This window comes from Schistocerca americana, chromosome 1, assembly GCF_021461395.2.
Source record: "Schistocerca americana isolate TAMUIC-IGC-003095 chromosome 1, iqSchAmer2.1, whole genome shotgun sequence".
Taxonomy (NCBI): Eukaryota; Metazoa; Arthropoda; class Insecta; order Orthoptera; family Acrididae; genus Schistocerca; species Schistocerca americana.
The window spans coordinates 697560477-697584810 of record NC_060119.1 but is presented as its reverse complement, the minus strand read 5'-3'; positions in this window follow the sequence as shown (position 1 = coordinate 697584810).

Genomic DNA, 24334 nt, shown 5'->3' with positions numbered 1-24334 from the left:
ACCTCACACAATCAGCTTATAAACACACTAGATCAATACGACCAAGTAAACGACAGATACAAGTGACCTAAATCAATACTCTTCTGAGTATAGCAACAGGAACACACATCTCTCAACACAACAGAACAACAACAGAATGGCACATCCCAACACACTCAGTCACAGCGAAGGAAATGTCCCCAAGGGACAACAACCTTCAGCTTAACTGCTTCCGATAAGATGAAGGAATTAGAAAAGAGAGAGCCCCCCCCACTGGCACTCAAACCAGTTGACAATGGCCAAGGAGTGCTTGGCCGAGAGCTCGTGTAGTTTTAAGCAATTGACGCGGTTGGAAACCCGAGAACATTTTATTCAACAACAAGAAAATGTGGCAAAATTGCAGTGCGTCCTGGAAAACGCCATTTCCATGTCACCCACACATCTCCGTTGTCTGTTTTATATTCCTAATGTTTTTAAATACAGATGCAGTATTCTCAACGAAATGGTGTAGTGAAATCCGTATTGGGTGACTCGCTTATTTTAGGCCGGTATTACACTGTCAAATTTTTGCTAAAGAAATTTGATCAAATATTCATCATATTTATTTAACAAAGATCTTCGATGTGGCGCAAAAGGGGATATCAAATATTTCGTCATAGTTCCTTCAGAATGGCCGACGACAACTCGTCACTATGCTCTGCAGTTACGTGTAACTACAATTCCATTGTCTTTACATTTGGAAGCGGAGCAGAAAAAAGGAGGCATACTTGGGTGAGTTCGTGGGTATCCCGGCGAGATAAGAAGAGTATCCCACGACAGATTTTTCGAAAGCTACGTAAAGTCGTTTGAAAATTACTTGCGAATGGACGAAAATACATTTAAGTATATGCTCAGGAAAGTAGCTCCTCATATTACAAAGCAAAACGCTCACATCAGAAATGTTGTGCCCGCAAAAGACAGACCTACCGTAACGCCATACCGTAACGCTACGATTTCTTGCAACATGAGGCAGCTGCTCTAGTTTACGCTATAGGATTGGAATACCGCAGTGCACATTGATGAAAATAATACCAGAAATGAGTAAAACTATTTATAAATCACTGAAGGAGGACTACCTGAAAGAGGAATATCTATTGTTTTTGTAGTCTGGATGCCGCGAGTTATAGAATGCTTCACCAGCCTCATACAATTCAATCAACTTTGTATTTGAAGCAACACACCATGTAAACTTCGCGGCTACAAAAACCGACAAACAGCTGTAGCAATGCTAGCGCTCCAAGTAGTTACATTTCTTCTTGCAGTGAACAGAAGACGATCGCTTTCTTCGATGAAATCGAAGGCGAGGCGCTAGATCTGGCCAAATAAAATTAGACATAAGGCAACTTTGTTATGAGTTCCATATTACACTACGTCAAATATCTCTGAAAAAGAAACTTCGTCAAAGAAATTTGATAGTGTGACATCGGCTTTATCTCAGTTGTACCGCAAATTCCGCCATAGTTAAGTCTTGTTATTACACTGTAATACCAACAAAATCTTCTCGACAGCTAAAATGACGTTCAATAATTTTTTCTGCTCCCGAAAGATGATAACTGTATAGTTCCTCTTTGTATAAGAGCTATAGTTCGAAAAAATTAGTTTCGTGAGATAGTGACAGTGATAAGACCTCACCCAGCGTTGTCGCCAGCTTTAGAGTCAGGGTCAGTGCTTGTCCAGCAGCTACCTCCTGAGTTTCCGTCATAGGGAGAGTGGGCACTGTTCGATTCCTCCCAGCAAACTACAGTGAATCGAACCCCGATATTTTTCTCGATGTTCAGCGTAATGTCGCTTATATGCAATCTGGATAAAGAAGGAATAGCGAAAAATCTTTTAGCTTAAACAATGTCCAATGTCGGACTGATTCGAAAGCGAATCGTAGTTTCAGACCACATAAAACGACCGTTACATCGGTGAGAGAGGAAACTGTGCTGGACTATCCACAACAATGCTACTATTCTTGAATATCTCTCTCCCTCTTTCTCGTCATCAAAAAGGTGAACACGAAATATTTCTTTTAGAATTAAATGACTCCGTAGGAAATGTTATGATCATGAATTTTCAAAATGATAAGTACGTCAATCTCTATTCGGGTTGATAGACCGGAATTCGATAAGATAAAACAGTCAGTTTCTTATAATAAATATAACTATAACTGAAAAGTATCTTAATGAGATGGCCGCAATGGCGGCCGTACAGATCGCGACCAAACCGGCTAATTCTTCTCACAAAAACTCACACGCTGCATTACCCACGCTGAGGATGTCGCTGGCGACTGAGATAAGTGAGTCTACTAATTCCTTAATTATTTTGCTAAAAATGACAGTAGTAGTATTAAGGAATCATTTTTTATACTCATTTTGAACCACGTTCTACATTTATCATTTGCTGTCTGAGTTGCCACGTGCAAAACGATATCCAAACCTGCCGCCGGTATATATCGGTTGCATTGGGGCACCATTTCGATACCCAAGGCTTCTTGGAAATTACCGAAAGTGAAGTTGTCTATTCATCTTGTTACTATTGACTGAAAGAAAAACTGTTTTGGTACAGGCATACATTTTATAAGCACGGCTGTTAGTATATTTCATTAATTAAAAAGATAAGTGAATTAAAAGTAAGTATGCATGTAATAGTGAAAGCTGCGCAGTTATCAGATCTCATTTGTATACGTCTCCCTGTTACTGAAAGAAGGCTTATCTACCTTCTGTGCTATTTAATTTACGTGTAGCTTCTGTCGATGGAAATGCATTAAATAGCGACAGGAAAGGCCGAAGGAGCGTCACAATAAGGAAGCATCTTTAGTGCGAAACACACCTTCCGGAAAGCCGTTCGACTTTGTGGCACACTGTAGACTGTTAATAAAGGTCCGAGCATACGGAATAGGTTCTCAGTTATGTGCCTCGAAGACTTCTTGAGATACAGAAATAGGTAAGATGACCTGAACGGCAAATGTTCATCAGAGGCAAAGGTAACATCAGGAGTGTGCCAGAGATAATAGCTCAGCTCCTGTTTCCCTCGTACATAAGCTGTGTGTCGAATACGATAGGCTGCAGCCTGAGACTGTTTGCTGGTGACACTGTTATAAGTGGGAAATTGTCATCGATGAGTGGCTGTTGGAGGACCTTGGACGACTTGGAGAGAATTTCGATTAGGTGCGAGGAATGAGAGCTTGCTTTAAATGTGGATAAATATAAGTTAATGTGAATAGTAGGAAACACTATTCTTTTTTAATACAGTATTAATCACACGCTTTGCTATAATGAAAATAACTTCAACCGTGTGTATCAGTTTTTGTTTATTTGCTACCGCTTCGGTGATAGAATCTGATATTTTCAGGCCCCTAGATACAGCAAAAATATCTTCCATCATCCTATACAAAAGACAACATATTTGTATTTACTTTTTTAAATGATGACATATTAACTATATAAGAGTGAGCCACTTTTTATTACACATGAGCATGTGACTAGCGTAGTACCAAAACCGTTAAAACACCAACTATAGGTAGTGTCTCTAATATTTCTACCCTGTAATGATGCGCGTTACCATATATATCAGTCACAATCAAATTAATTATAAATAATCTATTATATGTTTACATTCCACCCCATGCAAATGATACATTCTACACCACAACATTTGACGTTTATGTGACTCACACAACAGGAACACACTCATCCTTCTAAGTTTATTATAGCCTAATAGGTTTTAGCCCGTACTGAACCCTGTGCAGGATGTTTGGTTTTCCAACAGTTACTACAAAATTGTTACAACGGAGGCACTATCTATAGTTTGATGTCTTTACACTTTTAATACCGTACTCGTCACAGAGGCAAACGTAAAGAAAAATGGTTCATTATAATATAGAAAAAATCTCATGATTTAAAAGAGTAGATATACGTCTTACGGTATTAGCTTTTGTGTAGTAAAAGAAATGAGATGTTTGCTGTTTTTTTAGGGGCCTGAAGATGGACTATATCGTCGAAATCAGTTGAAAATAAAAACTAATACATACAGCTGAAGGTATTATTATTTATTCTTATTATTGCACATAAATACACAGCTTTTGTCCGAATACCCATCATAAGGGTGATGTACATATATAATGATATGCTGGTTGACTCAGTGATGTCGAATAAATATATAGGTATTATATTATGAAACGTTATGAATTTGAACGAGAACGGTAGTATTTGGGAAGACGAACGGTCGACCAAGAATAATTAAGGGAATTCTGTGGACGTGTAGCGCACCTCTAGAGGAAACCGCGTATAAAACGCTTGCGCTGCCCGTTCTCAAGTACTGTGTTAGGTCGTATTAAAGAAAGATTGTAGCAACTGAGAAGGTTGCCGCTAGAATTTTTACAGGTGAACTTAACCAGTGCGATGGTGTTTCGCAAATGTTTCTGTTGCTTAGATAGGAATCTTTGGAGGGAGTTAGACAATCTTCCCGCAAAATATTATTGAAGTCTGAGAATCAATATTTTCAAGGGACAGACAAACGGAACTACTGCATTCGGTGTAAGGATCTTAATGGCTGTAAACATCGTAAAGAAAACGTGACTATAAATGCCCTCCTGTTTCTTTTACTGCTGCGGACAATAGTCCTAGCAGACCCTTACGCTGAAAGAGATTTTACTAACACACAAAGAGTCCACTTTCCACTCCACTTAATACCAAATCCTTCTACATTTAATAAAAACAAAAATGTGGCTATATTCTAATTCGTACTAGCTTTCCTTGGGAAGAGTAAAATATATGAACTCTAGACATAACTGTAATTTGTGGTTATGAAACTGCTAACACTGCCTTATTATGGTCGGTAGGAATATAAGCTGACGGACTGAAATATTCGTTAGTGAAACCACTTTATGGAAAGGATGAAAGAGATAATGTAAATAATCAATTGAATTATCGGCCACTTTACTTTCTACCAATGGTTTCAAGAGTTTTTAAAAAACAGTCTATGTGAATACGTATGTTTTCGGATAGGATCCGCCTTTAGCAAAACACAATTTTGTTTTTTAACCCAAATATGTTTCACTGCAGTTGCAGCATCTTCAATGGGCTTTTAGTTTTCATCCGTTAAAGATAAAGAGAGTTCTTTGCTGTTGTTGTTAAAGCAAACGCGGAAGAAAAGAGCTTCAACCCCAAGATGATTAGTCTATGTGAAACTAAAGGAACATCTCAGTAGACATAATTTATTGTCAGACAAGTTCAAAAGTGGTTCAAATGGTTCTGAGCACTATGGGACTTAACATCTGTGGTCATCTGTCCCCTAGAACTTACTACTTAAACCTAACTAACCTAAGGACATCACACACATCCATGCCCGAGGCAGGATTCGAACCTGTCAGACAAGTAGATTCGTTTCAGGAAAGGAGTATTCGCAGAAAATGCTGTCTATTAATTCCATGAGTGAGGCACTAGTATTGCTAACGATGGGTCGAGAACAGTCGTTTTTTTATTTATTTTTTGTTTTTTTATACAACAAAAGCGTTTGATTGTGTGGACCATGCAATACTTTTGCATAAGTTGAAACATTTTGGGACTAAGAAAAAGCTCAACAGTGATTCACTTCACATCTGGAAAGCAATAAGCTGAGGTTGTCCTCCAGTATGAGCAAACAGAGATGAGGTTTGAGTGTGACAGGGGTCATGAGTAGGGAGGGGAATGGAGGGGGACTATAGGGTTCTCTTCTGGATCCATTACTTTTCCTGATTTGTAGAGTCTTTGTTTAACGTGAGACAACTAAATATCTCGTAAACGACACATCGCCAAAAAAGAAAAAAAGGTTGAAGGTGAAAAGCTAATACTGGTAAAGGGAACATCTGTCTGTGCTACAAATTATCACCTTCAAACCATCCCTCCAGCGTGGGCGGTTCAAGTTTGTTTTTTCAAAAGGTCATATTCTATTTCTACACCAAAAAACCAATTGAGACAAACCATAGTTTCCCTTTCATGGTAGAGGGAGCTGTAATCGACAAATATCAAGTTTGCCCGTTTTTTCAGTGAAGAACTGGCGTATTTAATTCTACATTTCATGTAAACCTCTGTAGACCCAAACCTTTGTGTTCTAACTGAATGACTTATATTCAAACGTTACTTACAAATGCGACTGTACAGTACAAATAATGTGGCTAGCTACTTGTGTGGTAACATAGCTTTCTGTTCGATACAGGGTTGATTGTGGTGAGTACCAAACCATCGGAATGCTTGATTTCGTGTCCGCCCTCGAACTCCGCCATCAGGGAGACTGATTTCAGTGTTCGTTTCCATGCAACTGCCGTAACCCTCGCAATGGCGGCTACGCGAGTGCCGACGTAATAAAAACCACAATCATTTTAATAAGGCAATATGTCCATGAAATGTTTTCAACAGGCGCACCTGCCATGGATACTCATCGAAATCGGACACCCCAATGGTGAGAGGCAAGTGCACTGACCGAATTCAAGTATCTCAATGGTGAGAAGCAAATGGACTCACCAAAATTAAGTATCCCAATGGTGAGAGGCAAGTGGACTCACCGAAATCAAGCATCCCAACGGTAAAGGCAAGGGGGGGGGGGGGGGGGGGGGGCTCACCAAAATCAAGCACCCCAATGGTAAAGACAAGGGGACTCAGCGTAATCAAGCACCCTAATGGTGAGAGGAAAGGGATCTCACCGAAATCAAGCTCCTCAATGGTGAGGGGCAAGTGGACTTGTAACAATAACGACGTTGTACTATTGTACATATGAATAATTTTTTTTTCCATCTGATTTTTCGTTAAACTTGAGTAATTGATGTTCTGATTTCATTTGTTTTCTTGTTTCATGCCATTGTGTTAAGAAAACTGTAAACAATTTTCAATGTGAATATTAATGTTTATGTCAAATGTCAAGCAATATTGTAATAGAATTGAAATGTAACAAATGTTGAGACAGTTGTAAGATGTTTAAAATTGTAACTATGCGTCTGGTCCATACGTAGGCAATGTGTTAGGATATGTAGAATGCAAAACCTCGGGTGAATACCCTGTCTGTAAGGGAGCGGTAAAAGGTGAGTGGCAGGCGAGCGCGGGAAAATGCGCACGGGCGCTGCACGGCACAATGGGCTCAGCAGTAGTAGTTGGAGTTTGGCATTGGTCTGAGCAACACGTTCTGGAGCGAGGAGGCTCTCCTGGACGACGTAGTTTCATTGAGCCTCGGGTATGCCGTTCCAACGCCCATACAGCATGGCAAAATTCCATAGGCACTAAATGGAAAAATATTGCGACGCTATGAAGAAATAAAGTGCCGATACGTCAAGAGCCATAGCTGTGGTTGTATGTGTGCTTTGTGCCTCGCCATCTCGCCGCCTGCCAACCGCCGCATCGATACAAACCGGTTGAAACTTTTAGTACTGTATTTGTATGGACCAGTGTTACTTTTGTTCCATACTGTTCAATAACAACTTAATAACAACTTAAATTTTATCAGAACTTTCCTATCATTTGATTATCCTCACAACTAACCTAGACAGGGTCCTTTCCAAATGTTGTGCAATCCGAGTGTCCCGAGATGAAAAATTAAAGTTTGTGTTAATAATAATTACCTGCAGACCTAGCTATGTTAGAATGGTGTTTAAAGAACTGTTTTGTTAATGAACCAGTAAATGAATAACGAAGGTCTGACAAAGTTGGAAGATAACTTTAATACTGATATAGTAATGAAGTTTAATTATTTTGAGACAGATATAAAGGTATTTAAATGAGCAGTAAATGCGATAAAAATAGTAGTAATTCATATACTGGAAATCTTCAGCGCATAATAATTTCAGTAATCAAATTTTTTAATACAGTGATCACAACAGTTTCAGGTCCCCCCCCCCCTCCCTTTTTTTTATTCATTTGAATTCTGAAGTGCTCTAAATTGGTTTGACTAGCAAAAGTTAAAGTCAATATATATGTCAAAAGTTATCAGTGTTTTATCTTTATCAAAACTGACATTTTGTGTGTGGCCCCAAAGTGCTATTTCTAGGGTAACCTATGCCCGATTTTAATCAGATCAATAGACCGTACGAAGTTTGGTAGTATACATTATAGTGTAGTGTTATGTATTCATGGTTTTTCCATATCAGTACAGAAAATGAAACTATCAGTTCAATAGATTTTCTGGTTCTAAAATTTACTATATTATGCAGTGTTACTACGTGTTGTTTTGCATGAATGTACATCAACTTGTACAGGGAAGAAACTCAGTTAATGCCTAATTAGGCTGGCGACCGTATTATTAACAAATTGGTAGCATCTGCTGTGTTGCCTTTTGTCCGTACTGACGTGTAGTTGCATTTCGGACTTATTTGACTTATCATTGTTACTACAGAGTGGGTGTAAGTCTGATTTGCCTCCATTCAGTTACACGCGATCAATATCTATACAAAAATCCTGTCTCGTAAGGTAAACCCCACTCACTTACCATAGTACAGGCTTTAATGAGTATTGTGTGCCCCACGCGCACGTTACAGACTCACCGAAATGAAACACCCAATAGTGACAAGAAAGGAGACTCGTAGAAATCAAATATCCCGGTAGGAACAGAAAACTATTACATCCAAGTCGTTGTTCTTGGACCACGCCAAACTTAGTTTCTGACCAGACACTGAAACGACCAACCATATCGTTCTGCACAATAAAATTTGCAATACTAAAGTAAATTTCGAACATAAATATCAACCGTCAGAACACTAAAGTTACATTTACATCGTAAATGAAATGTACAATCGAATTCATCTGTTCTTAATTGCAAAAGCAGGCACATCAGATATTTGTCGATTACAGCTCCATCTACCACGAATGGAAAATAGTGGCTTGGATAAACGTATGCTGTTTTTTAGAGTAGAGTCCGAATATGCAATAAAATGAGGGGGGGGGGGCGGGGGTATGACACTACAGAGTTGACCCCTCCCGCGCAGGAGGGGTGATGTGACCAGTTGTAGCACAGATAGATGTCGGCTTTACTAAAGTTAACTTTTCACCTAGAACATCTTTTTCGTACGATACGTCGTTTTCAAGATATTTGGTTGTCTCATACATTGATGATACGCTACTAAACATGACTGACGTCTCCGAGGACACATGATAGATGTCTCTTTACAGTTGGCTCAAGCGCTGTTGTGAAAGACGTTGAACGTAATAAGTGAAGTAGCTAATAGGGTAGTCAATAACATGAGCACGTGGCTTTCAGAGCACAGACTAACGGTTATCTGCAACAACACGCATTGCATTCAGTTCCTTCTTCTAAAATCGAAATTTTATTGTCCCACTGGTCAAACAGTTAGTGAAGCCTACCATCTCTATTTCTTAGGACCTATTGCAGGTGGAAACATTTCCTGTAAGTATCACGTTAAAATTCTTGTACAGAAACTGAATGCTGCTCTCTTTGTTATAAGATGATCTCCACTGTCTGTGACACTAAAGAGTAGAGGATTGTTCACTTTACTCTCTTTCACTCTAGTGTCTCGTATGGAGTTACATCATAGGGAAACTCTGTTCATTTATGAAGAATGTTCTTAGACTAGAAAAGTGCTCTCTGACTGATCTGCGGTGTCAATTCGCGAACTTCATGACGGGCGTTGTTCAGACATCTCGGAAATCTGACTCTGGCATCCCTGTACTTACTGTTTGTTGCATAATTGGATTTGTGGTTCGACGCAATAGAAACTACAACATTCATTCAATGAATACTAGACAGGAAAACGACGTGCGCTTGCACAACACTTCTTAAAACTCTGTGAAGAAATGAGTACCCGATTCAGCAGGTTTCAGCTTCAAAAGGCTTCAACATGATTGAGAAAATTGAATGATAAATCCCAAGTATTCAAATCCAAGTTGGAAGATTTCCTTGTGGTACATTCCTTCTGTTCCAAACAGGAATTTCTTGTAATAGTTAAGAAACTTTTTCTGTGACGGTTTCTTAATTCGTATACTCTCCCACAAGGTTTTTCACGATTTTTAATTCTTTAATTCTCTGCTTTATAAATTGTTGAATCAGCATTCTGTACTGTCTCGTTTCACGACCACGTAGCTGTGGTTCGCACCGTCCAATAGGATTTGATTAAAAAAAGAACAGTCTCTTAGATGTCAGAACCCTTCTCACTAGGGTTGAAAGCAGTAACGAAAATATATTATCACTATAACGCAATTTACGTTCTTCTAAGTCCACAGCGCGATATAAATTTTCTAATGACATTATAAATATGAATCCAAGAGTGCGTTATTAAGAGACGGAGATGACACCGACATTCAACAAATACACAAAGCACTAAATCAGCTACATCCAAATTCGTAATTAGCAATGAAATCTGAAACCAAGGGATCAAAAAATTTTGTAGACCTGAGAGTTAGTAACATCAACAGCATACACAAATTTGAAATTTACAGGAGGCACACAATGACAGAAAATATTATCAGTGCAAAATCCTGTCATGCTAAAGGACATAAATACCCAAACTTTCAAACAATGATTAATAATATGACCAATTTACTGCTAGAACAATTAACCATACCTAAAGAATTTGCCATACTTCAGCTACAGCCGAACAGAACGATTTCAACCCAGACATAGTACTATAATTCTATGAAATATACACTTAAATCAAACACAATGAAATCTATAAGAACACAAAATAAGCAAGAGAATCACCAACGAAAGATGAAATCTCGTACATACCGATGAAACATATCTAATCCTTACATATAAAATTCTCCTCCGAAACGGCTTAATCGATTCTGATGAAATTTTACGTGTATATTCGGTAGCTCTGAGAGTCGGTCTTAATCTATTTTTCATACCCCTAAGTGATAAGGGTGGTCCACCCCAAAAAAATTTCTTTTTTTTTGGACAAAACTTTTGATTTTTATTTTTTTATGATGTGGCATTAAAAATACACAAAACCCAAAATTTTTTTACTAATTTAATAATTTTCGACCCCGGTCAATAACTGATCAATTATCACTTCATCAGTTATCCCCGCCAGGTGTATACCGGCGATAGTCTTTCACTATTCGATAGATAGGTAATTGAATAAAACGTACCAAAAGCAACGACTCGAATATCCCTCTTTGAATCGATAACTAGACCGAGAAGTTTAACTAGGTAGCACGCGTCATTCGCCAAACCGACATTTAGACCTGGCGCACACGCATCGATTTTTATCGTAAAGAAATATATCGTACGATCAAATTCTTTTAGTGGAACAAAGAAGTTCCTATGCTCTCCTTTGTTCCTCTAAAAGAATTTAATCGTACAAGGTTTTTTACGTACGATAAAAATCGATGCGTGTGCGCTTGGCCTTATTCATAATGCTGGCGAACACGTTTTGACGCGATATTGCCGCTATGTTTGTATGCTCATGGGCGAGCCGTGTATCGGCTGCAATCGTTAAATCCGCACGATCTACCGTAGAAAAGCTAGAACTAATAGTGTCCGATACTGCCGGACTTCCCCCTAAGTTTTCGTCCATTATTATTGTTTGTGTCACGAGCTCCCGCCAACAACGGCTACACGCAGGCCTATACATAGAGTTACACGTATACATTATTCTTATAGACTAGAGATAATTTATATGGCGAAACAACGTTTGACGAGTCAGCTATAACATATAAAGATTTTCAGAGACGGAACGAAGTTCACCGGGTATAGCTAGTAAAAAATACAACAGTAAAATTCGTTTACCGAACCAGCAATAACTTAAAAACACGAATCCACTCACGGAAAACGAAATTACCAGTTCACTCTTACAGAGATACCTATAAAACTGAAAGCAAAAATTGTGGAAAATTTTACGTCGGTCATACAGGACGAAATTTTGACATTAGATATAGAGAGCACACTAGAGGTTAGGAGCTTAATGTTTCCATTTCTTCAAAAACTTAAAATTCGAGAACCACAAAGCAGAACGTATGAAACAAACGATGAAAATCCTGCACATAATACCAAAGAGACATACGATGAACGTTCTTGAAGACATGTAAATATATATAAACATATTTAAACAACCACAGAGCATACTAAACGAGCAGATTTTAAATGGAAAAGCTATATAGAAAATTTTATTCAACTCTTGAATCACGATAACGGATAAATGGAGACATAACAAAATAGACTTCATAATCAAACATAAAATTAGCAGCAAATATCAAACAGTGACTCAACTAACTTCATAGACCTCTTTATCTTCTTCTTCTTCCTTAGCGTTTGTCCCGCGTGCTGGCGGGATTCACTGTTTTGGCTCGTTGTCGCCACTTCTTGCGATCTTATGCCTGATCAGGGTGAAGGCCTGAGATTTTGAGGTCTTCATGCAGAGTGTCAAGCCATCACTGCCTTGGTCGTCCTGCTGGCCGTTTCCCATTTACATTCAGATTGAAACTAGTCTTTGCCACTGTTGCTTCGTCTGCTCTAAGAACATGCCCGCGCCAACGTAGGAGCCGGCCGAAGTGGCCGTGTGGTTAAAGGCGCTGCAGTCTGGAACCGCAAGACCGCTACGGTCGCAGGTTCGAATCCTGCCTCGGGCATGGATGTTTGTGATGTCCTTAGGTTAGTTAGGTTTAACTAGTTCTAAGTTCTAGGGGACTAATGACCTCAGCAGTTGAGTCCCATAGTGCTCAGAGCCATTTGAACCATTTGAACCAACGTAGGCGGCTTTCTCTCATTTTGTCTACTATTGGTGCGACACCGTATAACCTGCGAACTTCATTATTTGTGACGTGGTCATGCAATGTTAATCCCGATGTCCACCTAAGCGTTTTCGTCTCCATAACAGCGAGTCTTTGCTCTACTTCCTTTGTTGAAGGCCAGCATTCAGCCCCATACAGTACAACTGGACAGATTACCGATCGGTACACTTTTGATTTGAGCCTGTTTGGAATTTTATTGTAGCATAGTACTCCAGTAACGGAACGCCATTTGAGCCACGCGCTGCTAAGGTGGCTGGGGATTTCTGCACTGAGATTTCCATCGGCGGCAATTGTCGAGCCCTGGTACTTAAAAGTCTTTGCTGTTGGGAGGTCAACACCATTGATTCTGATGGTTACAGAGTCATTTAAATCTGTGGGAAGGTAATATGTTTTCAACACATTGAGCCGTTGTCCTACATCTGCAAGGCGGTCATTCCAGGCCTGGACTTGAAGTTGTAGATCATTCTTACCTTCACTGGCCAGTAGCACATCATCAGCATACAGTAACGTCCGGAGTAAGGTTTTCTGCAGGTTTCTTGTGACGGTATGCATGACAGTGATAAATAGGAGAGTGAGAGAGCAGATCACTGATGAACTCCCACGGAAATAGGGAAGTCGTCAGATAGTGCGGCAGCTGACTGTATCCGGCTCTTCGGGTTCTGGTAGAGCAGTCTCACCCACATAACGAGCTCTTCAGGTATAAATTAACTAGTGTGGCACTCGGCCAAAGGTCTTTTCGAGGTCGAGAAAGGCAAAGTGTAAATGTTTTGACTTCTTACCGTGCTTTTCGATAAGCAGGCGAGCTGCGTGGATAGCATCGGTCGTGTCACAGCCCTTCACGAATCCACATTTATTGATGGAGAGACTGGTAATTTGTCGGATACTTTTATCGATGAAGCGCTTGAATACTTTCATGGTGTGTGACAGAAGGCGTATTGGGCGGTAGTTGTTACATTCAGCTGGACTTCCCTTCTGCTTCCAAACTGGAACTGTTTTGCTGCATGTCCAGTCAGCTGGAATCTTTCCCTTCTCAATGATCGTGTTAAAGTAATCCGTCAACGATTCAGCTGAATCCCAGTGTTTCGATTTCCACAAGTGTGCAGGAAGATCATCTGGCCCCGTTGCCTTCCCATTTTTCATTTTCCATAATGTTTCGACAACCTCATCCTTGGTGACTGGTGCAATGGGTCCCTCTACTGGAGTTAACAATGGAATTGGAGCATGTGGAAACTCCTCATTGCAAACTTCCTCAAAGTATTTCCTCCATCGCTATTCTATTTTCTTCCTGTTGGTGATAAGTTTGCCTTTTTCATCATTGATTCCACAGAATTTTTCAGTGTCTTCTGCTTGTTTCTGGTGCTGCCAGTCGATAAATTTATCTTTCTCCTGTAGGTGTTTCTAGTTTATCGCAGACTTCTGAAGTGGGCTGATTTGGCTGCCGGAACTGCTTTCTTTGCCGCATTCCTAGCTTCACGGTAATCCTTCCACTTTTCGACTGTCTCCGAGGCGAGGAACCTTTGGTATAGCTGCTTTTTGAAGTGCACAGCCATCTTCACCCCTTCCGTTCAGAGCCATATTTGTCGATCGATTGTACGTCGGCCTGTTTTTGTGGTGCCTAATTTTTCCTGGGCCGCTGTTATGACACGGTCTTTCAGGGCGTCCCAAATTGTTCCTACGTCAGTAATAGGGGGAAGAATGATGGATGAAATAATGTCTCTTTATGCTTTTTTTGAGTCGCTACCACTTAGTACACGTTGAGCCATTGCATTCTCTCTTCCATTGACTTGGAGGTTTGATGCACAATTTGACAACTAGCGGGCGGCGTAGTCTAGCAACTGTTACGTATGGAATAGCTTTTGCATCGAAAACGAAGTTTAGGTCATGTCGCCGTACAAAGATGAATTGTATATGGCTCATGTTGTTACCACTGTAGTAAGTCCAAAGGTGGGACATCGTCTTCTTGAAGTTTGTGTTCGTGATAACTAGTTGGTGTGTTTCTGTAAAGTTCAATATTCTCTCCCCATCTACATTTCTACGTCCAGCCCCATTACTACCATGGCATCGGAATCCATCTACATTTGAACCAACATGACCATTGAGACCACCTGATACTATGAGAGTATCTTCAGGTGGCACTTCTAAGATCTTATGATCAAGCAACATCTAAAAGTCATCTTTTGTCTTCTTCGTGCAGCCTGTTTGCGGAGCATAACACGAGAATATATGGATGTTTCTCTCGTCCGCAGCCAAGACCACTTTCACCAAACAGTCGTCACATCGTGCTACTTTTGCTAGAGTCCCGAAATTTCAAGCTACAACTATCCCAACTCGTTTGACTGATTTTTGGCTGTCGTTATAGATGATTTTATACCCAATATCTCGTGATTTTGCTCCATTCCACCTGGTCTCCTGCACTGTGCAGGTGTCAGTTTTTCGCCTTTTTAGTGCTTCCGCTACTTCACGTGATCTTCCTGTCATAGATCCGACATTAAGAGTGTCAAATTTTGTTACTAGAGCTCGCTTGTTTAGCCAATCTCGCTCTGAAAAAGTCGGTAACCCTTGCTCATTTCTCACACCATTCGGGCCTGGATGGCGCACGTCGCCTGCTGGGGACGCCCTGTCATTTTCCATTCCTTTATATTTCGACATTGAGCCATGATGATGTGACGGAAGTGTATCGGCCAGACTATCACGAGGGTCTGTCGCCGATCCACAGTTTTAAGCTTATAACGCTATTGGCGCAGCGCGTGCTACCTGTTTCCTAATAACCGAACTTCTGGTCCTGCCACAGGAAAGCCAAGTATGTCGCTACCGCGGAATGTATAATGCCAAGGAACCGTGCGACCGCTACGGTTGCACGTTCGAATCCTGCCTCGGGCATGGATGTGTGTGATGTCCTTAGGTTAGTCAGGTTTAAGTAGGTCTAAGTTCTAGGTGACTGATGATCTCAGATGTTAAGTCCCATAGTACTCAGAGCAATTTGAATCATTTTTATAATGCCAAATATGACCTTAAAATGCAGTAAGTGTTACCCTCTGGAAGGAATTTTTCTGTTTGATCATGAATTAACCAAACGGAAAGAGGGAATCGAACGTGAATTTCGTATGGGTGGCAGTTAGTAGAAAACAGAAAACTATAACTTAGAAAGTAATGAAAGCAAAGAAAATTTACGTAAATGAAAAAAAAAACAGTCGCCAGGCTAAGTAGGCATAATAGTGTGCAAACATTATTCTCGATGGATTTATGTATACACTTACAAAAGGAACCTTCATCAATTCTTTCTTATTAAAGTGCAATGAACACCTATAACGACCAGATGAACTACACTGTGGGTAGCAGTAATTATCAGCAGTATAGGTCAACAAACACAGAGATGTAAAATAGGCTTTACCCCTGTTAACCATAATCATCACTTCAACCTTTGACTAATTCAGCACAAAAAAATTGATCCCAAAGACAACACGAGGCTAAGTAGTACCTGATAAGAGTTCAATTCAACTTAAGATTATTTAGTCCTCAATGCTTTAAGGGGGATAGGACGTCAAACGGGCCGACTTGGAGCAGGAGAGGCACCACAGGACATTTTAATTTCCACTGTCTATACTTTTACAAGTAAATTCATAAAACTTTGTCAGCATGTCCAGGAAGGATTCAGGATTCACACTCGTAGCAGTGGAAGTTCAAAAACATAACAAAATAATTTTTTTTACATGTGAAATTTCATCATTTTTTCACTTACTATTGGCTGCATTTGTTGCTATAGGTATACTTTTCTTCATAAGTAAGAGAGACTGTTTGATGAATTTTGCACAGCATAAAAACCATACTTATAGGTGTCTGAAACTCTAGAATCTATTTAATTTATGAAAAAATGAATGAGCTGTTACGTTTTAAACTTTATGTTTAGAAAAAAATCAAATTTTGTAGTTAATTATTTCAATTTTTACCACAATTTTTAATAGATTTGGAAAATTCTAGAGTTTCATACATCTGTAAGTATGGTTTGTATGCTGTGCAAAATTCATCAAAGAATCTATGTTACTTGTGAAGAAAAATGTACCTGTAGCAACAAATGCAGCCAATAGTAAGCGAAAAAATGATGAAATTTCACATGTAAAAAAATTTATTTTGTTATGTTTTTGAACTTCCACTGCTATGAGTGAGAATCTCGATTCCTTCCTGGTCATGCTGACAAAGGTTTATAAATTTATTTGTAAAAATATAGACAGTAAAAAATAAAATGTCGTGTGGTGCCTCTCCTGCTCTAAGTCGGCCCGTTTGACGTCCTACCCCCCTTAAAACAATTTATGCTAGCAATATTCTAATTAAACTTTGGAAATAAATTCACGTTCAAGTTAAGTTTCAAATAGGATCAAATTTAAGTGCCTCAAAACACCACTTGTGGAGCAAGTGATTCCAACTAACCACATTTATGTGCATTAGTACTAAACTTTGGCACTTTCAAATTAAAGCAGTTCATACCAAATTAAAAGTTTTCACCAGCTACATATTACGTGCCCCTCTCTTTGTCTGTGAAGCAAATGATTTAACTAGCAACTTTTATATGCTTTAAAGCTAAACTTAGGCAGATTTAAATGGAAACAAATTAGCATTTCTTCATAATTAGCACTATAAGGGTAGGACCTTACTTGGTATCATGAAGACGGCAGTTCAAAGTTTAAAAACATATTTTGCAACACTGATTATTACTGCAAAAGCACACACAAGCACACTCGTTCATACTGACATACATATCTGTTTTCCAAAGTTGTTGAAGCAGTTGCGCAATATTGGTGGCAAGCACATGGTGGCTATCAGGTCTCCTTCTGGCGGTTTTAAGCTCTTAGTATGAAGGCTTTCACGACCGGATGACATATCTTCTGGTAAACCTTCCGGGATGTAAGGTCGTGGTCCATGAATCTCTTCAGCTCCTAACGTTTCGTCCAGAGCTACGCTGGACATCTTCAGAGGGGTGTTTCTCCTCCGGTGAGTCTTGCTCTATTTAATTCTTCCTGGCGGGGTATTCATCATCTTTAGAGCTTTTCTAAATACGAGAGCACCCTTTTTACAGCCGGATCCACATCTGAGGCCATTCCATTATAGATTTGGTTTCAGAACGCCTCACTTGGCGCCTGCGGTGTTGACTATGCGACTGCTGGCCACTGACTGTCTAACTTGCTTCCTCTCTTGCCTCCCAGATAGACCGCCACTTCCACGTTTTCTTGCGCGCCAAGCCCCTTCCGTAATGGAGGGGATTCCCTACGCTTTTTAAGTTACATCATATAATTTCCCTAAGTATGAACCAGTTTTTTTACATGTGATTTTGTTTTTACAAACATACATATTTTATAAAATTCCATTATTTAAGCACACTATTAAGTTAAACAAATTATATATCATAAAGTTCCATTTCCCTCCAGAAGTTCAAAGATCTTCTACAGAATAAACACTCCATAGTTATATACAATTAATTACACTGTGCTAACTACTCCTAATCGACAATGATGTTACAAGCTGTAAGCCTAGTCCTTGATGAGCCAACATCCGACTGCAGGACAGCATTTCCCTCAAATCACCCATATCTGGGAGACATTCCCCTATCCGCCACCTGGGGACTCGCCCTCTAGGGGTTACAGGCTTCCCTGAGGGAGCGTTTTACTTCGCCATCTTCAGGCCCCTGACCGACGAGCTTGATCTAACAGTCGGCAGGTGATGGCTGAAGTGGTCACTGCGACAAATATCTACTAATACTAGTATTGCTGGCTCCTGTTTTGATCACAAGCGAGGTACGTTAATCCTACACGTCGGTCAGGGGCCTGAAGATAGCGTAGTAAATCGCTAAAACTGGTTTCCCGATAAAATAAGGTTGGAACTGACGGCTGGAAGGCATTTAATTTGGCATCCTTGTAACCAAACCATCAAATGTGCTGTCAGTAATTCGTTGCTCTATAAATATAAACCAAAATGCTTTGGACAGCATCGACTGATGTGAAAAAGGATCAACAAGCCCCCGTAAATTCGCTATATACGAACTTAGCTAAAGACGATAATTTAATAAGTGATAGTACCCACAGAAGTAAAATGAAAGTTGAGAATAACTAGACATAAGTACCAACGTACATGTGTACACTATATAGCTATAACATGTAAATACAAAAAAATTAAATATATAATGATAAAATTATGTGTATTATTCGCAGATAGGTCTACAGAGATAATTATAGTCGGAATAGGTCTATTGTAATAAAGAAATCAATTGAAGCAGCGGATTTGGATTTATATTCATAATGTCATTACATTTCTTCAAAGCCTGCTTGTCTTCTCCCATTTTGTTATTTTGTTTTTAAACTCATATTCCTACACCCTAGTAAAATTTACGATTGCAATAGGGTATAAAACAGGACGTTTGTACTTAATTTTATATGTAAGTACCACCGGAGATCTAATAACTGTACGTGACTAATTCATAACCTAGAAATTTGATTTATTTTGAATAAATTTGGAGTAGTAAAATTTACTGTGGTTTGGTACCAAAGTATCGTTTCTCCCCCTTTAGCATTGTAGGGTTAAAGACTCGTAGTCTGTCCCACGACACAGCCTCTCTGCCGTTAGACACCCGCGCCGGCGCCAGACGTCGCACCACGTCGTCTTGCAGTGCGACGCGGAGCAGCACTCAGCAGCAGCTGTCCCAGGGGACGCGCAAGTGGCTGCCACTTTAACGGAGGATGACGCCGGCCTCAACTCCATAAAGACGCTCTTCTGCAGAGAAGCGAGCCAGCCGTTATTAAAGCGTACACACTGCGAAGGAAGCGGCTCCCGTTTGGTCTGTGCAGAACTTTCGTTACTATACTCGTTCCGTTGTCATACTCACGAGAAACATTATTATATGGAATATATCAGTTTCACAATGGCTGTACAAGCTCGATATGTTCTCCATTCTAATTTATTCATATGCTGCCTTCTATTCAAGTAAGCTTTTGTTTGGTAGAAACCGTTTCAGCATGTTTTTAAACTTGCTTTAGCTGTCAAACAGCCGGCCGCTGTGGTTGAGCGGTTCTATGAGATTCAGTCCGGAACCGCGCTGCTGCTACGGTCGCAGGTTCGAATCCTGCCTCGGGAATGGATGTCTGTGATGCCCTTAGTTTAGTTAGGTTTACGTAGTTCTAAGTCTAGGGGCCTGATGACCTCAGATGTTAAGTCCCATAGTGCTTAGAGCCATTTGAACCATTTTGAGCTGTAAAACCCATTGTTCCATCAGATATTTTATCAAACAGTTTCTAATTACATACCTCGTTCCTACCCGGGTGAAAGCTGCTGCTACATTTGCCCCTATAGAATTAGTTTCAAACTGGCATGGGTCGTAGAAAACTATAGTTGTCAGCACTAGCACTGCTAACATTGTTTAGACAGATGCCTATAAAACGACGACGATCAAACAATTTACTAATTTCTTTCTCTTGTAGTTTGAATTCTTATTGCCTTAAGGGAAAGTTTATAACTCCTGCATTTCTACTTTCAGATTTTCAAACTACAGAGGATGATTCAACCACGTCTACCGTGGGTTTTATGGAGCACGGGATGCTTTCAAGTACCATGCGGAAATTTTAATATTCTTTGTGTTGCTAGGCACGAACTATTAGTTCAAATAGTTCAAATGGATCTGAGCACTATGGGACTTAACATCTGAGGTCATCAGTCCCCTAGAACTTAGAACTACTTAAACCTGACTAACCTAAGGACATCACACACATCCATGCCCGAGGCAGGATTCGAACCTGCGACCGTAGCGGTCGCGCGGTTCCAGACTGAAGCGCCTAGAACTGATCTGCCACACCGGTCGACTGAACTATTAGTCTCACAAATAAATGAACACGACCTTCTTGCAGGAAATTTAATGTAGTCAATTTTGTGTTTCCTGTAGGTCACGTTATTTGAGGCACTTTTGTAGGTATCTGCTGAATGATTCTAAAACTATGGCCTCTAGCGAAAAAGCATGTCAGTACAAAATTTAACTACTTTAAATTTTCTACAAAAATTTCTGTCTGTAGGGCTAATAGTTTGCACATAGCGTGGTATTTGAAGGCAAGGAGGGTTGCGAGTAGAATCACCCTGTATAGTAGAAAGATCCTGAGCAATTACACACACAAAGCTAACCAGAAAGGAACGTGCATGCCGGACAGGAAATGGGAAGCACAGATTGTCAGAGTTTATTTAAGGAGAGGCACACATATTAGGTTCAAATTATCAACGAAGTTAAACAAATTCGAAAGATATACACAATAGGGGCATTTTTTTGACAAATTTATTTAGTTGTACAGCAAAGGGGGAAAAAGTATGATGATGAATTTCCAAATGGGTGCTACGTTTTCCATTAGACTTTATAATGACAGTGGAAAATTCACAACTAATGAGGGGTCAGACAACGAGATCGCCTAAACCATTTTCAACAGTCCTGGAGGAAGTTTTCACTTCGTTGAACTGGGATAAATAAGTACGTATTAATGGAACATCTTGGGAAACAGTTCGGTCTGTCCATCCACAAGATCCAGAGCAACGTAAAGGAAGGTGCTCAGTTTTGTGCCATGTCCCTTGACTTCGGGAAGCCATTTGTCACTTTTTTTTTTGCTCTGTCACTTTGTGAACGAAATACGAGCTTAACGAGATTATGTTTGTATGCAGGATTTCCTTCCAGATAGAACTCAACACGTTGTTCTCAACAAAACGGACAGATGTAAAGGTGAATCAAGTACATCAAGGGAGTTTGTATTGTGCTGAATATCAAAGTAAAACAGAAAGCGTTTGTCTGGGATGCAGCGGATTTACAGACAAAAGAAACCGGCAAGGACTTGCTGGTGGTCTGCGGAAAGCTTTACGAAACGCAATAAATGCAGACGACCTGAGAAGAATACCTTTTCCTACTGGTGAGACCTTAATATGAAAGGTTTCTTATGCAAATGGAACTCGTCGTCATCCGGCTTTCGGCGCTAGGCAAACACATTCTTTCATTAAACTTACGCCTCCGTTCGAAACACAATGCAGTAGCTAAGCATCCTGCAAGTGTCCGATCACCCAGAAAAAACTTGAAAATTCGTGCAGAGTGTAAGCTTGTTTGCGACATGTCACGAATCACGTGAGTATGCTTGCTGGACGCGTATACATTGAGATCCGGCCGCAACAGCCTGGAATTAGAAATCAAAAGAAGGAGAACTCGTCTTTTAGTTGGCACCGAAATATCTTCAGCCAACGATGAGATGTGAGACGAATATTTTAGCGCTATTTATGAACAGGATCTGGGAGACCTCCAACAAAATTGGCAAGCTGGAGAGTGGAGAGGACTTCTTTTTGGCACAATGGTAGGACTGGGTGAGAACTTTCGGTGGGTCTTATTTGACGGATACATTCAGTGATGAGTGAGATTTCGTGTTAATTCTTTCGAGAGACTTTATGTTGGGGCTTTATATCAAGACTTGGACTTGGTTTGCACTTGCCTGTGGTGCTGATCTAAGTCTCCTTCACGTTGTTCCAATTCCCATACCATTCTTTGCTGGATTAAATTCTAGTCTGATTGTATTCCCACCAGCATTCAAGTTTGTTTTCTTTTCTGAAGCTAGACATCCGTGTCTCACCTAATGCTGCGTTTGCAGTCTGATTCCAGTACTGATTCGTGTTCTGACTCTGCTGTCAACATGTCATTCTCACGACCACCGTCGTACAGTTAAAATCCTTGGGGGCTGCCTCTTAAACTGGTCACATACAGAACTTTGGAGAGAAGAGCCCTCATGAGACAACTAGCTGAACGGCGACGGCGCCTTCCATGCAGCGCTCGCCAGGCACTGCTGCGCTGGTCCTCTCGGCCCGCAGGAAGGCCACTGTTCATTCAGCTGCCGGCAGTTGTCAATCGTCCGCCAAACACAGGTGTTGTAAAGTGACTTGGTGGAGCACATCTAGCATTCTGACATGCTGTACATAGTTCGATTTTGACGCGATTAAACACATACTATACAGCATCTCCTAGTCTTTCCCATCATACAAGTTGTGCCGTTTGAAAAGTGTCGGAAATGTTCGGAATATTTAAGCATACGTGGAGGAATGCTTCCATAATTTGCAATACAAGGTCAAATGGTTCAACATGCAATCAAAAACAAAATATTTACAACAACGACGAGTGCTCATCTAACACCCAAAATTTTAAGATGTAGTTAACTTGTCAGAAATGAGCTCACTGGCGAGGGCCGGGGGTAATTATTTGTGATAAAGGAAAGACATACCTCTTCGCATTCAACGCAGATACATATCAAATATATGCCTTTGTGCTGATTACATTTCACTACGATAAAACAATGGTGACAGAGTCGGAAAGAGGCACTGCGTAACATGGAACTGACAGCCTTCGAAACTCTTCTTAAATCCAAAAATCACTGTGGAACTGAATAACAACACAAAACGTTTCCCCGTCATAACAGAGGTAACGTAAACGTAAACAAAAACCATAAATCACAAAATTATCACATTCTGATACCTTTCGACCAAGATCAGACAGAAATGCTTTGACGAGCACGTCTGCTCAATACCCAGTTCAGCCAGAAGTGTTAAGAAGACAATGCCGCTATCGAAACGACTCCTCTACTCTTTCGTGCTAGACGCGCGGGGTAGCCGCGCGGTATAGGGCGTCTTGTCACGGCCCGCGCGGCTCCCTCCGTCGGAGGTGCGGGTCCTCCCTCAGACATGGGTGTGTGTTGTCTTTAGCGTAAGTTAGTTAAGTTAGATCAAGTAGTGCGTAAGCTTAGGGACCGATGACCTCAGCAGTTTGGTTCCATAAGACCTTACCACAAATTTCCTTAGTGCTGGAGAAGAGACTCGTTGAGACTGAAATGACCAACGACAATCTGTCTGAATGAATTGTTGTTGACGCAACGTGGTAATAATTTTGTAGCGTAACTTCATGAACATTTTTACTGTTACTGATTTTAACTAACCATTTCTTCCAAATATTTAGAATTCGTCATCGAAAATATAACAATTAAATACGAATGAGATCAACATAACAAGAAACGGTAAATTAGACATCCAAGACCTAGATACATAAATTTACCAAAACAAATAAAAGTGGCTATACATTTTATTGAAAACTATTATTCCCATCTTTTGCTTGATACAAAAATTTCGGTAGTTGTCAGATGCTAATTTTAGAAGTTAATTAAGACTGTTGTTGTTGTTGTTGTTGTTGTCTTCAGTCCTGAGACTGGTTTGATGCAGCTCTGCATGCTACCCTATCCTGTGCAAGCTTCTTCATCTCCCAGTACTTACTGCAACCTACATCCTTCTGAATCTGCTTGGTGTATTCATCTCTTGGTCTCCCTCTACGACTTTACCCTCCACGCTGCCATCAAATGCTAAATTTGTGATCCCTTGATGCCTCAGAACAAGTCCTACCAACCAGTCCCTTCTTCTTGTCAAGTTGTGCCACAAACTCATCTTCTCCCCAATTCTATTCAATACCTCCTCATTAGTTATGTGGTCTACCCATCTAATCTTCAGCATTCTTCTGTAGCACCACATTTCGAAACCTTCTATTCTCTTCTTGTCCAAACTATTTATCGTCCATGTTTCATTTCCATACA